We start from the raw sequence: 18,255 nt of genomic DNA on the forward strand, positions 1-18,255 counted from the left end.
TATGTTTATTCAGGAAATGGGTCCTATTGGCTTAGTTTAAGTTTTCTTGCTAACCATTTTTTTGTGGTAAAATATACATAAGATAAAATTTACCATTTTAATAATTTTTGACTGTACTATTCAATGACACTAAATAGGTCACATTTTTTCTTCTTTTTTCTCTTTTGTTAAATTGACAGTATTATATGTTTTTATCATGGAGATAAAATGTAGATTCACATTTTTGTGCAACCATAGACACTATCAACTTCCAAAATTATTTTTATCATCCAAACTGTCATCCTATAAATGGTAACCTCCCATTGTCCTCTCCCCTCAGTCCTGCTAACCACTATTCTGTCTGTTTTTTTCAATTGCCTCTTCTCAGTTCCTCTTAAAGGTGGAATTATACAATATGTTTCCTTTTATATTTGGCTTATTTCACTTAGAATAATGTTCTTAAACTTCATCCATGTTGTAGCCTATATCACAATTTCATTCCTTTTAAAGGCCAAATAATATTCCATTATATGTATACATCATATTTTTTCCATTCATCCCCCACAGGCATTTGAGTTGTTTGCACATTTTAGCTATTGTGAATAATGGGGCTATGAACATTGGTGCACAAATATCTGTTTGGGTGCCTTCTTTTAGCTCTTATTTGTATATACCTAGAAATGGAATTGCTGAGGCATGATAATTTTATAATGTGTTTAACATTTTGAAGAATTGCCATACTGATATTCACAGAGGCTCACCATTTTATATTCCCACTCCTAATGTACAAAACTTTCTATTTGTCCACATCATTGTCACCCTTGGCAATACTTGTTATTTCATATTTTTTAATAGTACGTTTCTGAATGGGTGTAAAATTTCATCTCATCGTGATTTTGATTTGCATTTACCTACTTACTAGTGAATTGGTTTTCTTACCATGTGCTTATTGTCCATATATCAAACATATGATTTGCAAATAGTTTTTCCGATTCCATTGGTTATCTTTTCTCTCTATTGAAAGTGTCCTTTGATCCACAAAAGTTTTAAATTTTGATGTAGTACAACTTACCTATATTTTCTTTTGTTACCTGTGATTTTGGTGTGATATCCAAGAAATCATTACTCAAGCCAGTGTAATTAAAATTTTTCCCCTATATTTGTTTCAAGAGTTTTATAATTTTAGCTCTTACATTTAGGTTTTTGACCCATGTTTAGTTAATTTTTGTAAATATTATAGTAATGGTTCAACTTCATTCTTTACAGGTGGACATCAAGTTCTCTGTTCATTTTTTGTATCATGTTCACTGTTTGCTAAAAATATTCTTTCCTCATTGAATAGTGATGGCACCCTTGTGGAAAATAATATGGTCATTCAGGAGAGAGTTATTTTTTTCTGGGATTTATCTTCTATTCAGTTGATTTTTCTGCCTTTTTGTCAGCACCATACTCTTTTGATTACTGTTGCTTTACAGTTAGTTTTGAAATGAGGCAATGTGAATGCTCCCACTTTAGTATTTTTAAAGATTGTTTTAATGCTTTGAGATACCTTGAGGTTTAACATTAAAATTAGGGTGTGCCTTTCTATTTCTGCAAAAAAAAAAAAAAAAACAAAAAACACCATTGGTATTTTGATAGAGATTGCACTGAATCTATAGATGACTTTGAGTAGTACTGTCATCTTATTGTTAAGTCTTTCTATCTGTGAACTTGGGGTGTCTTTCCATTAATTTCTGCCTTCTTTATTTCAACAAAAATTACATTGATGATTTTCTTACTAGTTACAGGTCTATTCATACAGACTATTTCTTCATGATTCCGTATTAGTAGGACTTGCGTTTCTAGGAATTTATTCCATTTATTCAAGGTTATCCAATTGGTTGATGGGTGCTTACTTATAGTACATTCCTAATAGTGTTTATTTCTATGAAATTGACAATAATGTCCCAGCTCTTATTTTGCTTTTTAGTGTTTTGAGTCTTCCCTCTTTTTCTTTGTCAATCTAGCTAAAGTTATGTCAATTTTCAAAAACGAAAATTTTTGTTTTATTGGTTTTCTCCACTGTCTTCCTATTGCCTATCACTGCTCTAATCTTTTTTTAGTATTTTTTTTTATTTCACCTTATTATGGGGGAACAAAAGTTCAGGTTATACATATGTTGCCCATGCTCCCCCATGTCCCCGAGTCTGAGCTGCAAGTGTGTCCATTCCCCAGACAGTGCGCATCACATTCATCATGTAGGTATACACCCATCCCCTCCCCCAACCCCCATCTCTGTCCGATACTCAATTGGTGTTATTCCCAAATGTGCACTTAGGTGATGATCAGGGAAACCAATTTGATGGTGAGTACATGTGCTTCTTTTTTTCCATTCTTGGGATACTTCACTTACTAGAATAGGTTCCAACTCTCTCCAGGAGAACAAAAGAGATTCCATATCACCGTTATTTCTTATAGCTGAGTAATACTCCATGGTATACATATACCACAATTTACTAATCCATTCATGAATTGATGGGCATTTGGGTTGTTTCCACATCTTTGCAATTGTGAATTGTGCTGCTATAAACATTCGGGTGCAGGTGTCTTTTTTATACAATGACTTTTGTTCTTCTGGGTAGATGCCCAATAATGGGATTGCTGGATTGAATGGTAGCTCTACTTGTATCTGTTTAAGGTATCTCCATATTGCTTTCCACAGGTATTGCACTAGTTTACAGTCCCACCAGCAGTGTATGAGTGTTCCTGTGTCTCCACATCCACGCCAACATGTATTCTTTTGGGACTTTTTGATAAAGGCCATTCTCAGTGGAGTTAAGTGATATCTCATTGTGGTTTTGATTTGCATTTCCCTGATGATTAGGGATGTTGAGCATTTGTTCATATATTTGTTAGTCATTCTTGTATCTTCTTTTGAAGAATTTCTATTCATATCCCTTGCCCACTTTTTGATAGGGTTGTTTGATTTTTTCTTGCTGACTTTCCTGAGTTCTAAATAGATTCTTGTTATCAGTCCTTTATCTGATGTGTAGTATGCAAAATTTTTTTCCCATTCTGTAGGTTGTCTGTGTATTCTTGTGACTGTTTCTTTGTCTGTGCAGAAGCTTTTTAATTTAATCATGTCCCATTCATTTATTTTTGTTGATGCTGTGATTGCCTTAGGGGACTTCTTCATAAATTCTTTGCCTAGGCCAATGCCTGTAAGAGACTTTCCTACATTTTCTTCTAGAATTCTAATCATTTCATACCTAAGGTTTAAGTCTGTTATCCACCGTGCTTTGATTTTTGTGAGAGGTGAAAGCTGTGGGTCCAGTTTCTGTCTTCTACATGTGGCTATCCAATTTTCCCAGCACCATTTATTGAATAGGGATTCTTGTCCCCAGAGTATGTTTCTGTCTGCTTTTTCAAAGATTAGATGGCTATATGAGGATGGTTTTATATTTAGATTTTCTGTTCTGTTCCACTGGTCTGTGTTCCTGCACTTGTGCCAATACCAGACAGTTTTAAGAACCACAGCCTTGTAGTATAGTTTGAAGTCTGGCAAATTAATGCCTCCCACTTTGTTTTTATTGCTTAAAATTGCTTTTGTTATACAGGGTCTTCTCTGATTCCATACAAAGTGTATAATTATTTTTTCTATATCTGTGAAAAATGATGTTGGTAATTTAATAGGGATTGCATTGAATATGTAGATCACTTTGGGTAGCGTAGACATTTTAACAATGTTGACTCTACCGATCCATGAGCATGGTACGGTTTCCCACCTATTTACATGGTCTGAAATTTCCTTCCTCAGTGTTTCATAGTTCTCCCTATAGATGTCCTTTACCTCTTTAGTTAAATATATTCCTAGGTATTTTATTTTCTTTGTTGCTATTTTAAAGGGTACTGAGTCCTTAATTTTGTTGTCCATTTGACTGTTATTGGCATATATGAATGCCTCTGATTTGTGTGTATTGATTTTGTATCCTGAGACTTTACTGAATTCATTGATCAATTCCAGGAGTCTCTGGGTTCAATCCTTGGGGTTTTCTAGATATAACATCATATCATCAGCAAAGAGTTAGAGTTTGATCTCTTCTGTCCCTATTTGGACTCCCCTGATTCTGCTCTCTTGCCTGATAACTCTTGCAAGGACTTCCAATACTATGTTGAAAAGTAATGCGGACCTTGGGTAGCCTTGTCTGGTTCCAGTTCAAAGTGGGAATGATTTCAATTATTCCCCATTCAGTATGATGTTGGCTGTGGGTTTGTCATATATGGCTAGTATCATTTTTAGATAGGCCCCATCTATGCCTATTTTGTTAAGCGTTCTTATCATAAAAGGGTGTTGAATTTTGTCAAATGCTTTTTCTGCATCTATTGAGAGGCTCATATGGTCTTTATTTTTGCTTCTATTTATGTGGTGAATTACATTTAGAGATTTGCATATGTTAAACCATCCCTGAATCTCTGGGATGAAGCCCACTTGGTCGTGATGGATTATTTTTTTGAAAAACACTTGGATTCGATTTGCTAGGATATTATCGAGAATTTTTGCATCTATATTCATAAGGGATATTTGTTTGTAGTTTTCTTTTTTTGTTGCATCCTTTCCTGGTTTTGGTATCAAAGTTATGTTGGCTTGGTAAAATTGTTGGGAAGAATTCCGTACTTCTCAATGTTGGAGAATAGTTTATGTAGGATGGGCATCAGTTCTTCTTTGTAGGTGTGATAAAATTCGGGTGTCAACCCATCTGCTCCAGGGCTTTTCTTTTTGAGAAGGTTTTTTATTGCTGTTTCAATTTCAGTTCTTGATATTGGTCTATTCAGGAATTCTATTTCTTCCTGGTTGAGCCTGGGAAGGCTGTGTGTTTCTAAAAATTTGTCCATTTCCTCCACATTTTCCAGTTTGTGTGCATGAAGATTTTTGTAGAAATCATAGATGTTATCATGTATCTCTGTGGTATCGCTCTTGACTTCTCCTTTCATGTTCCTGATGGAGGTTATTAGAGATTTTTCTTTTCTGCTATTGGTTAGTCTAGACAGAGGTGTGTCTGTTTTGTTTATCTTTTCAAAGAACCAACATTTTGATTTATTAATCTCCCTTATGGTCTTTTTGTTGTCCTTTTCATTTAGCTCTGATTTGATCTTAATAATATCTCTCCTTCTGCTGGATTTGGGGTCGATCTGTTCTTCTTTCTTCAGGTCTTTGAGACTATTCATTAGGTTGTCTATTTGTAAATTTTCTCTCTTTTTGATATAGGCATTTATGGAAATAAATTTTCCTCTCAGGACTGCTTTAGCTGTGTCCTACAGATTTTGGTAATTTGTGTCTTGTTTGTCTTTTAATTCAAAGAATCTTTTGATTTCCATCTTGATTTCTTCATTTATAAAATAATTGTGCAGGAGAAGATTGTTTAGCTTCCATAACTTTGAGTAGGAATCAGAATGTCAGCTCAGATTCATTATTATTTTATTCCGCTGTGATCTGAGAAGATGCATGGTACAATTTCTATTTTTTTAAATTTTTTAAGACTGCTTTATGTCCTGGGATATGGTCAATCTTAGAGAATGTCCCATGAGCTGATGAGAAGAAATTATATTCAGTGGATTTTGGGTAGAATGTCCTGTAGATGTCAGTCAGGCCCATTTGTTCCAGCATTCTATTTTAGTCCATTATTTCTTTGTTTATTTTCTGTTTGGAGGATCTGTCCTGTACTGTCAGCGGTGTGTTAAAGTTTCTAGCTACTATAGTATTGTTATCTACCATTTGGTTCAGATCAATTAGGGTTTGCTTTATGAATCTGGGTGCACTTAAGTTTGGTGCATATATATTAAGTATAGTTATGTCTTCTTGTTTAGTTGTACCCTTCGCCAGTATATAGTAACCATCTTTGTCTTTCATTACTTTTGTTGATTTAAAAACAAAGTTATCAGAGATTAAAACTGCCATGCCAGCTTTCTTTTGGCTTCCATTTGCTTGAAATATCAATTTCCACTCTTTTATTTTCAGTCTAAATGCATCTTTGCAGGTTAGACGAGTTTTCTGAAGACAGCAGATACTTGGCTTGTATTTTTTTATCCATTGGGCCAGTCCATTGTTTCTTGAGTGGGGAATTCAAGCCATTTACATTTAATGAAAGAAATGATAAGTGAGAAAGATTTTTGTTCATCTTGTTGGGTGGAACTTCATTGTTATGTTTTCTCTCTTGAGCCATTGTGATAACTGGGTTTTGATCTTTATCTCTTGAGTAGTTTTACATGCGTGGATCTTTCTTGTGCTGGTCCGTATCTAACTCTGTTATGAGTACTTCTTGGAGAGCTGGTCTTGTCTTGGTGAATTCTCTGAGTTTTTGTTTAACTGAGACTGTCTTAATTTCTCCTTCGTATATAAAACTTAGCTTACCTGGGTAGAAGATTCTAGGCTGGGCATTATTTTGTTTCAGAAGAGTGAGAATGGGGTCCCAGCCTCTTCTTGCTTGTGAGGTTTCAGTTGAGAAATCTGGCATAAATCAAACAGGCTTTCCTTTGTATGTTACTTGTTTCTTTCTCCTTACAGCTCAAAGAAGGGCCTCTTTAGTGGATCTTTTGGTCAGTCTGATGATGGCATGACATGGTGTCTTCCTATTTGGTATGAATTTCCCAGGGATTCTTTGAGCTTCTTGAACCTGTATATCTAGAGTTTTTGCAAGGCCTGGGAAATTTTCCTCAATTATATCTTCAAATTGCTTATCCAACCCTTGCTTATTGTCGTCTTCACCCTCAGGAATGCTGATAAGTCTCACGTTAGGCTTCTTCACATAGTCCCACATTTCTTGTAGACTCTGGTCTTTTCTCCTATTTCTTTGCTCTATCTCTGTGACTGACTTATTTAATTGGAAAATTTTATCTTTGATCTCTGAAGTTCTTTCTTCTGTTTGATCTACCCTGCTCTTGAGACTTTCCACCGTGTTTGTAGCTCCCTGAATAAATTCTTCATTTCCAGGAGTTCAGTTTGATTTTTCTTCAGTATTTTGATTTCTTTAGTGAATTTTTCTTCCTAGTCCTGGATTTCTTTTGTTGTTTCTTCGTGTTGGTTATCCATTTTTTCTTGCATAACATTCTGCTTTTTTATGATCCATGTTTGAAATTCTTCCTGTGACATGTTGGTATTTTGAATCTGGTTTGTGTCAATTGGTAGAGAGCTGGTATTCCTCTTTGGGGGCAAAATTTCCATTTGATTCTTTCTACTCCCAGAGTTCTTTCGCTGAGCCCTTCCCATCTGGATCAATTGTTAGATCTCTCCTTTCAGCTTTAGTCTGGATAGAGGCACGCCGTGTGCCCTATTCTTAGGCTGTGTAGCAGCCTCGGTGTGTTGCTTCCTTTGTCACTAGGAGGAGCCTGTTATGTGTTGTTTAGGATTTTTCTACCTCAGCTGGGGGGCTGCTCCTGGTGGGTCCAGCCCCAGAGAATTAATTTGACCTAAAACCGGTTTGATGAGTTAAGTCACTGGGCTGTGCTGGTTGCAGACAAAAAAAGTATCGTTTTCTTGCCTCTTCCTATCCAGAGGTGGTTTCTGCCTCTCTCAGTGTGAAAGACAGTGGCTATGAGGAGGGGGAGGTGCCCTCACTCGCCCAGTGCTCCAGCTGCTGCAGTTCCCGCGAGTGATGGTCTTCTCCGCCCCAATGTCTTCAAGGTCCACGCTCCAAGCTCCAATCTCTTGCAACTTGGGAAGCACTCAGTGTTCACGCAATGGCGGAGCTCCTAATTTGGGTCCTTGGACTAGAGGAGGGAGCTGCTCAGGGAGCCACCCAGTACCCAATTACTCCGTAGGATCTAGGCTGTTGATCCGGAAAATGGCAGCTGCCTGTCTGCGGATCGCAGGTGCTGGGAGGTGAATGTTCAGGGTCCGGCAGGCACCAGAGGAGCCTGGGATTGAGGGAGCCCAGCCGCCCTCAGTATCCAGGCTAGAAACCCACCAAGTAAAAGAGACAGTTCGGCCATCTCCTAGCTGCCTTTCACTGCAGCCTAGAGAAAACTCTCACCTGCCAGGCACAGTCCGGGCACAGAGCTCTGGGGTCCAAAATGCCTCCCGCTAATGTCTCCTCTCCACAGGGCCCCATGTCTCCTGCAGTGATTCTGCACTGACTTCAGGCAGATCCCTAATTGAGTGGGTGTGGAGGTCAGTGCGGAAACAAGCTGCTTTCCAAACAAGCCGCTTTCCTGTGGGGCTGAACCCACCTCACTTGCTGGTGAGGTGGGTACAGCTGTCTCGTGCTCCACTCTCTATTGTCCATCCAGCACTCTCCAGATTTTTGCTATCTTATTTCCCATTCACCTCAGTCTTTTCTTGCTTTCTGTGTCCCACGCTGATTCTCTGTGGATTCACACCACTGTTCTTGTGGGGGACCAATCCTCTAGCATTGTGGCAGACCGAAATCCATGCCATCCTCTCTGGGAGCACGAATCCAGGAGGTCACCTCCACTTCACCATCTTCTCTCCCCTCTTGGTCTAATCTTTATTATTCTCTTCCTTTTGGTAACTTTGGGTTTAACTTGTTCTTCTTTTTCTATCTAGTTCCTTAAGATGTAGTTAGGTGATTGATCTGGGACCTTTCTTACTTTTTTAATGTAAGTGTGGAGAGGTATAAATTACCTTTCTGTCCACGTTTTTTCTGCATCCAGTGTTTTGATGTGTTGTATTTTTATTTTCGTGTGTTTTAAGTAGTTTTCTAATTTTATTTGTGATTTGTTCTTTTATCAGTTGATTATTTAAGAGTGTATTAATTTCTACATATTTGTAAACTTTCTAGTTGTTCTTCTGTTACTAATCTTTAATTTCATTTTATTTTTACCAGAAAAGATACTTTGCATGATTTTAATGATTTAAGCTTATTATAATGTCTTTTGTAGTGTTACAGATGGTCTATCTTGGAGAATCTTTCATCATCACTTGACAAAAATGTATATTCCACTGTTGTTCAGTGGAGTGTTCTGTGCATATCTATTAAGTTCAATTGGTTTATAATATTTTATAAGTCCTTTATTTCCTTGTCGATCTTACATCCAGTTGTTCTACCCATTATTGAAATGTGGATATTGGAGTCTGCAACTCTCATTTTAAAACTATTTCTCCCATCTATTATTTTAATATCTGCTTAATATATTTGGGGGCTCTGATGCATGGGTATTTATAGTTATTATATCCTCAGCTAATTGACACTTTACTTGATATAAATGGTCACTGTTCATTGTAATAATTTTTGACTTAACGACTGGTTTTGTCTGTTACTATTATAGCCACCTCAGCTCTCTTGTAGTTACTATAATTAAAGAAAAAATGATTCAATGACACCCATTACAGCATTGTAAGTCAGGACGTATTCAGGACCATCATGATAGTCATACGAGTTTTGCAGTGGGGGAGAGAGATTGTGCTCAACACCAAGCACAGCACGGGCAAGTGAGCATTTATATCCAAGGAACAAGGTGGGGATCAGCAGATGAAAACTTACTAAGAGAAACCATCAGAGTAAGTGGGAGTCTGGGTTAAGTGACATAACAGGGATTTTGCTAAGCCAGGCCAGGGAGGTCAGACATCACCAGGGGGATGGTGAAGAAAAGAGGAACCTGATCAGATATTAAGGGTGGTCATATATCAAAGGTGGGAGTGTTCATGATAAAGTGACTTGGTAGGATTCTTTGCCAAAACTGGATTTTAAAATGAAATGTGCAGGTAGGCCTAGGAGAAGGTTCAGAAATATCACTAGTTTGATCAAGCAGAAAAATCTTCGTCACTATTTACATGGATTATCTTCTATTTCTTCTACTTTGAAACTATGTCTTTAGAATTAATGTGAATCTTTTGCAGACAGTGTATCATTAGATCATTATTTTATTTGTTTTTTATTCCATTTTGCCAAAATATGCCTACAGATTGAGGGGCTTAACCCATTTACATTTAAAGTAATTACGATAAGGAAGGACTTCTGCTATTTGATTTGTTTTCTATATGTCTTATAGATGTTTTTCACCTCATTTTCTCATTGCTGACATTTTTGTTTTTGTTATTTGATTTTTTGCAGTAACATTATTTCTCATAGGGCAGCTCTTGTAGTAATGAACTTTCTCAGCTTTTGAGTATTTGGAAATGTCTGACTTTATGCCTTATTTTGAAGGAATATTTTTCTAGATGTAGAATTTTTGATTGATAGTGGCTTTTATTTTAAATACAGACATGTGTTTCTTAACAATGGGGATATGTTGTCAGAAATGGGGGTATGAGGGTAATTAGGTGATTTGGTCTTTGTGGAACATTATGGAGTGTACTCACACAAACCTAGATGGTATAGCCTACTACACACCTAGGCTAAATGTTATATCCTATTGCTCCTAAACTTCAAACCCATACAGCATGTTACTGTACTGAGTACTGTAGGCAATAGTGACACAACGGTAAGTTTGTATCTGAACATATCTACACATAGAAAAGGTACAGTTAAATATACCATATAAAAGATAAAAAATGGTGCACCTGTATAGGGCACTTACCATGAGTGGAGCTTGCAGGACTGGAAGTTGCTCTGAGCGAGTCAGTGAATGAATGGTGAGTAAATGTGAAGGCCTAGGACATTACTATACTGTTCTGTGCTGAACTTTCATACAACTAGCAGAGCAGTGGGTTTGTTTACCATAGCAACACCACAGACATGCGAGTAATGCATTGTGCTACAATAGCATGATGGCTACAGTGTCATTAGGCAATAAGAATTTTCAGCGCCATTATGATCTTATGGAACCACCATCACATATGCAGTGTGTTGATGAAAATATCATTATGTGGCACACGACTATATATCATTCCACTGTGTGTGGCCCTCCACGGTTTCTGTAGAAAAACAGGCTTATAATATTATTTAGGGCCTATGGTTTATGTGACATGTCACTTCTCTCTGGCTGTTTTCAAAATTATAATGTGTCTCATTGTGGTTTTTGTTTTTTGCTTTTCTCAGAAGAGGTTGTATCCTATTTAGAGTTTGTTGAGCTTGGCTTGGATTACACATTTGTGTCTTTTATCAAATATGGAATACTTCAGCCATTATTTGTTTAAATATCTCTCATCTACCTTTTTTGCTTTGCTTTTTGAATTGTATGATGCATATTTTGCTCCACTTGATGGTGTCTTACAAATTCTGTATAGTATAGTGACCTTTCTTCTTCATGCTTTTGTCTTTCTGCTCCTCACAGATGACAGTTTAATGGCTCTGTCTTCAAGTCTATTCATTCTTTCTTTTTATAATATCCATATCTTTATTAATATTCTAATTTTTCATATATTTCCTACATTTTTAGTTTTTATCTGTTTTCCTTTAGCTATTTAAGCACATGACACAGATTTTTAGAATTATTATCTAATAAGTCCAATGCTTGTGTTTCCTCTCTATTTATTTTGCTAATTGGAGTGGATCATGTTTTTGTTCCTCTATATGCATTGTGATCTTTTTGTTGGAAAAAAAATAGTCATTTGAAAGAACAACCACCTCTACTAGTCTTTGCAGACTGACCTTGTGCCATGAGAGTCCGTCACTGAATAGCTGGGCTGGCTGAGCCTAGGTATTAATTTGTGCCGAAAGCTTAAGTTCTTCTCTGCCTTTTCTGACCCTGCATTTTGCCTGAGCCTGAACTGTGTTCTCTAAATATTCCCATATGCTGGGCTCCTTTTAAATGTCTTAATTTACCCAAGAGCCTCACCCTAATTTCTAGCAAAGGGTATTAGATAATCTATTTAATGGCTCTCATAGAATCTGTTGACCCAGGCATCTATAGGTGTGTCTGCAGTTTCCCTGCAACTGTCACAATTAATACCCTCTGCTTTTTCTGCCCAAGATCTTACTTAGATGAAACTGAGACCAGTGGTTCAGGCAGACCTAAGAGAGGCTGAAATGTTGTAAATAAGGTCTCCTTTACTCTCTGATGTTCAAAGGGGAGAACTGGGCACTGCACTGCTATCTCCTTCAGGCCAAGACTACACCAAGCCAGGAAAGGGGTGGGGAATGGGTGAGTAAAAATGCCACAAATATTTCTACCAATTTGAATGAGGATTTTTCTTAATAGGGTGTTCACTTGGTGGCAACAGTCACTTTCTAGGTGTTTTTTTTTTTTTTTTATTTCTCTGGGGTGACAAAGAGCTCAGAGATAACTAATTTGCTATTTATTTTGCTAATGTCACTATTTAAGTTTCTTTGTAAATGTATTTCAACAATATTTGGGATTTTTAAAGAATTTCTAACAAAGAAAATTTACCTGAAATTAAAAGTATATTGATTTTGCAATAATCTTGTCCTTGCAAATTAAAGGTTTTTTTTTTTTTTTTTACCATTAAACATAAAATGTCCGATTTCAAATCAAAACTTTAATTTATTGTATCTGAAACAAGAAGCAGTATAAATAATCAAAGTATATGCCTAAACTATCAACACAGTTTTGCCATCTTAACAGTAGCTTGTTTATGCCAGCAGCAAAGAAGCCTGGAGAGCAAGTGACAATGAAATCATGAAAGGGGTTTTCCACAGCTTGTTGAGAACTGAATATTTTTCCTTGCAAGAAGTGGTCCAAAGCCTGGAAGAAGTTGTAGTCAGTTGGTGCAAGGTCTGCTGAATACAATGGATGACAGAGAGTTTCCAAGTCCAGCTGCCATAGTTTGAGCAGGATTGTTTGTGTGACATGTGTTCAATCGTTGTCTTGCAAGAATATTGGCCTGTCTCTAGTGACCAATCTTTGCTGCTTATTCACAAGCATCCTCATCATTTTGTCCAAGGTTGCAGTTGACAGCTCCTGTAATCAATTGACCAGGTGTCATGAAACTGTAGTGGATAATACCAGCACTGGACCACCAAATAGATACCATTAGCTTTTCTTGATGAATATTTGATTTTGGACTGTGTTTTGGCACTTCAAGTTTATCTAATTGATGTGTAAAACTCTTGCAATTGTGAAAAATAATCCATTTTTCATCACATGTAACAATACAGTGTATAAATGATTTTCCTTTATGTCATAACAGCAAAGAAAGACAAGCTTCCAGATGATTTCTTTTCTGATGCTTGTTGAATTTATGTTGTGCCCATCTATCTTTACCAACCCAATTTCTTTCAAATGGTCCAATATCATTGGAATAGTAACATCAAACCTTGCTGCTAATTCATGAGGAGGTTGAAATGGATTCGCTTCCACTGCAGCTTTCAGCTCATCATTATCCACCTTGGTCTCAGGTGGCTCAAGTGGCTCATTTTCAAGATTAAAATCACCACAATGGAACTTCTCAATCTATTGACATACTGTGAGTTCATTAGCCACATCCTTCCCAAACATTTTGTTGATATTTCAGGCTGTCTGCACTGCATTTGTTTCAAGATGGAACTCATATTCGAAAAGAATATGAATTTTTGACGTATCCATTATTTCACAAAAATTGCTCTAAAAAATTTGAAAGATAGTCACAAGCCAAATTATGTGTTTGAAAGAATGAATATGTACCTTCACAATAAAAATAAAACAAGAAGGTTCAAAGTGAAATGTCATAGATATCAACTGTCAAGCTTAGTACTTAAGGAAATCAGACTTTTCATACTTAATGATGTAAACGTATATAATCTGCCTTTGAACTAAAGGCGTAAGTCAACCTACTACATTCAGAGCAGTTTCCTTACTTTTCCTTCAAAGCACAGAACACATTTGAGGTGAAATAAGAGGTAAGATTGTTTATCTGGTGTGGGTACATATGGCTATGCATCAGAGAGAATCTCTACAGGAAAGAAAGACATTTTAGACCCTCCCTTAAAAACTACCCATTGGATTCACATATGTAGATTTGTGGAATCTGAGACACAAAATCATATAGATGTATGTTTATGACACTGAGGATCCTGTGGTCTGGATTTCAGGACAAAATCATCCTCTAGAGACCCACTATGACCATGCATGGGGCAACCTCATCCAGACATGTTAGGATGTTTTTTTAACCACTACGAGAAGTACTGACTAAGCCCCTCACAGTCCTACTCAACCCCAGAAAACTCAGAGAAGGTAGGAATACTGAAATACACCCCTGCTCCCCAAAGGTGCTATGGAAGGAGGAAGGGGTTGAGAGCCACATACCTCCCCAAGAGACACCACAACAATGAGCATGGCACGGGGACATGGCATTTGGTTGATCATAAAAGAAGAGACAAGAGTATGAGACCTGGCCGGGCGCGGTGGCTCACGCCTGTAATCCTAGTACTCTGGGAGGCCGAGGTGGGCAGATCGTTTGAGCTCAGGAGTTCGAGACCAGCCTGAGCAAGAGTGAGACCCCATCTCTACTAAAAATAGAAAGAAATTATATGCACAGCTAAAAATATATATAGAAAAAATTAGCCGGGCATGGTGGTGCATGCCTGTAGTCCCAGCTACTCGGGAGGCTGAGACAGGAGGATCGCTTGAGCTCAGGAGTTTGAGGTTGCTGTGAGCTAGGCTAACGCCACGGCACTCACTCTAGCCTGGGCAACAGAGTGAGACTCTGTCTCAAAAAAAAAAAAAAAAAAAAAAAAAAAAGAGTATGAGACCTAAGTAATAACAATAAGCTATTTATGTGGGTTTTTTTTTAGTGGTTTTTGCTTTTTTAAAAACAGTTAATACAACATTTTTCAAATGAAATCTTATAGAAATCCCTAGTATATAACACAGAAACTCTTCTAATTAGAGGGGTGGCCCCAGGACTCAATGTTGACTCAGAACAATATCACAGACTCTCCCACACACCTATGACTTCCTAACCCCCAACCCTCAATCAACCCACACCAAGGACTCATCAGGTGATTCTTTTCAAACATCTTCTTTTTATTGACTTAAATATCAGTTCTGAGGCTCACAATTTAAATGGGCTCCTTTCTTTGTTCTGTGCTTTGAAAGGGACAGGAACTGCATTTCCTGCCTTGACTGTGCTAAATTAGAACCTTGTCTTCTAAATAAATAATTTCCTAGCCATCGCTGCAAACCCAATGAGACCTAGTTTCCTTCAAGGGACAGAATATCCTGGTAACCACTGTCACTGCTCCTGAGGGCCTGTCCATGGCTGCCACATGGGGAGGATGTGGGAAGAGAGAATGCTGCTTTCTTGAACTTAACCCTCCTCCTAAGCTGTGAGAGGAAACTGCTTCCCTTCTGCTATTCCCTGCTCTGCAGACAGACCAAGAATCTGCTCTTGCCTTCCAGGGCTTACGTAGTCTCCCTCCTGAGAAAAGTCTTGTTGGAGTGGATCCTCTAACAACACCGACACTACCCTGAGTGATGAGAACCTAAGACCTTTTACAAACCTTAACTGGCAAGTTGTTCTTGACATTCCCCATTTTAGTTAGCAGATTTATTGAGTTAATGCTGTACATGGGCCTTTCTCAGAAAAACCTGGATTCAGGTCCTTAGAGCAGCTGAAAAGATGGCTTGGGGCACTTGTGGGCATGCCCACAATGAAATGAGAGACTGTGTGAGATCTATGGGGCTGGGGAGTCTGAGTTTAAACTCAGAAACTGTAGCAACCCAGAACCAACCCAACCATGCTAGTTCTTGCTAGGTAGTAAAGTGTGTCAAGATTTTTTTTCACTCCTTGGGAGTTTGGCCTGATCCTTGTTCAGAAGAATAGTTCTCTTTCTCACAAGAACAGGAAGTTGGGCAGACTATAAAGGGAATAATAGTGAAGTCTTATAAAAAATGTACAACCACCCATATTTTTGGGGACCAATACCAGGGAATTTTACCTCAGTCTCCAAGTTCTTCACCCAATTAAGGTCACTACCAATGGCCTTAGCCATCTCAGGCACCACAAAATCTTCACTTCTTGAAATTAACATAGGGAGTTCAACAAACAAAATTTTATTTTTAAAAAGGAGCAGTAAAAGATCAAAATTTCTGTGTGATGCTTGTAACATGCCTACTTAAATAAACAGAACACCAAACCACCTGACAGCTGTGCAAGCAGCAGGCTGCCCTGGGCAGAGCCCTGCCCACATGTCCATGACTGGTGATGCAGGAGAAGGCTGCCACAGAGCTGGAAGAAGTGAGAGGTGGCCTTGCATGTCGGCTTTTCAAGTCTTGACTTCGGGAGCCCCCAGTCCTAACACTGTAGTTAGCAGCTAGATTTACCTGGCCATGTAAGAGCAAGGGAAGGCAAGCTAACGGTCAACCTCTTTTTGTGTTTCTCACAGGGAATGAAGGCAATAGCTTTAGTCCCTTTGCCTCTAGGTAAAAAGGCAAAGGCCTCTGAAACTCAAGCAGACAGGATGTAGGGAACGTCTTGCATCTTTTCCCACTGCAGGTTGGGTGGGTGGGCTCCTGGAGAAAGACAGATCTCCTAGCACATAATCTTGATAGCTTTTAGCACCAACAGTTCTCTAACTCGTTTCCCCCTCTGTCTGCAGATGAAGGGGATAGAAGAGGGAAGAGCCCTTCTCCTGACTCATGCCTCTTAGAAGGCAAAAGAGAGCATCTGCTACACAGCCACCAGATTTCTCCCCTGTGGAAAGAAGAGGAAAACAGACAAGGGTGCAAGCACTCTGGGCAGGTTAGTGTAGTTCTGCAAACGGCTCCAGCTTTTCTGGGATGAAGCCCTTATAAGAGATGTTCTTGTTCAGGCCAGGCTTCAAAGCATTGCAGGGTCACATAGTTGAAGGGCTATATGGTGCTCCTGCCAAGCTTCTCCTCCAACAGCTTGTAGGCCATCTTCTTGAAGGCAATGGTGGCATCCATGTGGGTCCCCCTACTTGGCTCATGATTGCCTGGCAGTTGTCCTGGGTTACTATGCAGCAACATACTGTCGTCAGTCCCTGTTGTCCGCATCCAACCCACAGATGAGTGGTACTTTGACAACGTAGAGGTAGGGGAATCTGCCCATTGGGTAGCGGCCAACATTTGTGGTCTCCTGTCTACAGCCATGTGCAAAGGGGTGAAGCCATTCTTGACCCGGGAGGCACACTTGAGCAGGCTGTAGACAGTGTGGGTCTTCAGGTGCTCCTGGCTGGGGTGCACTCCACTTTCTCCAATGTGTAGAGCAGCTGAAGGACGATGGTCAGAACCTTGGTGAACTGGGCTGAGTCCCCAGGTTCCTGCAGCTGCAGGGCCCATTCCACCTCCGGGACCTCTTTGCTCAGCACCCCAAACAGGTCTGCAAAGCTGATTTGTGTGTCCAGGCTGCCCTTGTTGGTTTGGTCCTGCAGCACTTAAGAGTTCAGCAAAGCAGAGGAAACTGCTGGCAGTCACGGTGTAGGGGGAAATAACCTTGGCTTGATCTTTTCTGCCAAAGTGTCAGGAAGTGACACACTTCCGCATACTTCACTGTGCCTGACTAGCCCACCAACTTTAAACATTTACTACCCTATGAGCCCCCTACCTCCTCTTCCTTCGTGTCTTAACAACACCCTTAGCCAGTCCGGTAAGAATAAGACTGCGGGGGAAATCCCGGCCGATGGGCTGGGACACAGCCGTGGGTCTGCCTTAGGGCTAAAAGCTGAGAAACCCGCCTGCAGCGCTGGCCGGCTGTTCTGACTGTCTCTGGGCGCCTTCTGGTCAGGAGTAAAGGTTTGGCCTTGCCCAGACAATTTACAGTGTCCGACTACTTTCTTACGGACACTGAGGGTCATTTCTAACAATGGGACTCAGAGGCTCCCATTATTCTCTGCATGTCCAGGACATACTTCCACAAGAAAATGCAGTGGTGGAAATTGCCTGAGTGGGCACATACCCTGCCCCTGTAACAAATATAATAAAGAGTGCCCTGGTAAGGGGGCCATGGATGTGCCGCTGGATCAACAGGGTCTGCATGGGCATCTTGTCAGGTTGGTTATCAGCGTCCACTTCCTGGGTGGTGTTAGCATCCCTGGAATAGCCATGGGCCAGGACCAGCTTCTGGGGCTCTGGTTTGGGCAGGTCCTTGCACCGGTGGTGACACTGCTCCATGGCCCATCCATAGTGTTTAAGGGCCCTAAGCAGATCTCGCTTCTTATCTACGTATGTGGCTCCTAGAAATTCCCAGGCTTCCACACTCCTGGCTGGTGAGGCAGAAGCTTTCATAAGAGTCAGTGGTTCCTTCTGGGAGGAGCTGCAGCGTAGAGCCCCTTGGTGCTGCACACGCCCCTGGCTGGTGGAGGGCCCTTCTTGGGACACCCTTGGCTGGGCCTCTTCCCCAGCAGCCTGCTCCCCCTCTGGCTGCTCCTGGATGAGGCACTCCATGCGCTGGTGTGGGCTGTTACTCCGGCCGCCTGCAAGGGGTCATGCGGTAGCCGAGGC

General features: G+C 39.7%; 1 pseudogene; it reads right to left on the reverse strand.

Moving 5' to 3' along the window:
- Window positions 1–16,535: 16,535 nt before the first annotated feature.
- LOC138382902 (protein fem-1 homolog A-like) lies at window positions 16,536–17,609 on the reverse strand (annotated as a pseudogene).
- Between the last annotated feature and the right edge of the window lie 646 nt (window positions 17,610–18,255).

This window comes from Eulemur rufifrons, chromosome 4 (assembly GCF_041146395.1).
Source record: "Eulemur rufifrons isolate Redbay chromosome 4, OSU_ERuf_1, whole genome shotgun sequence".
NCBI lineage: Eukaryota > Metazoa > Chordata > Mammalia > Primates > Lemuridae > Eulemur > Eulemur rufifrons.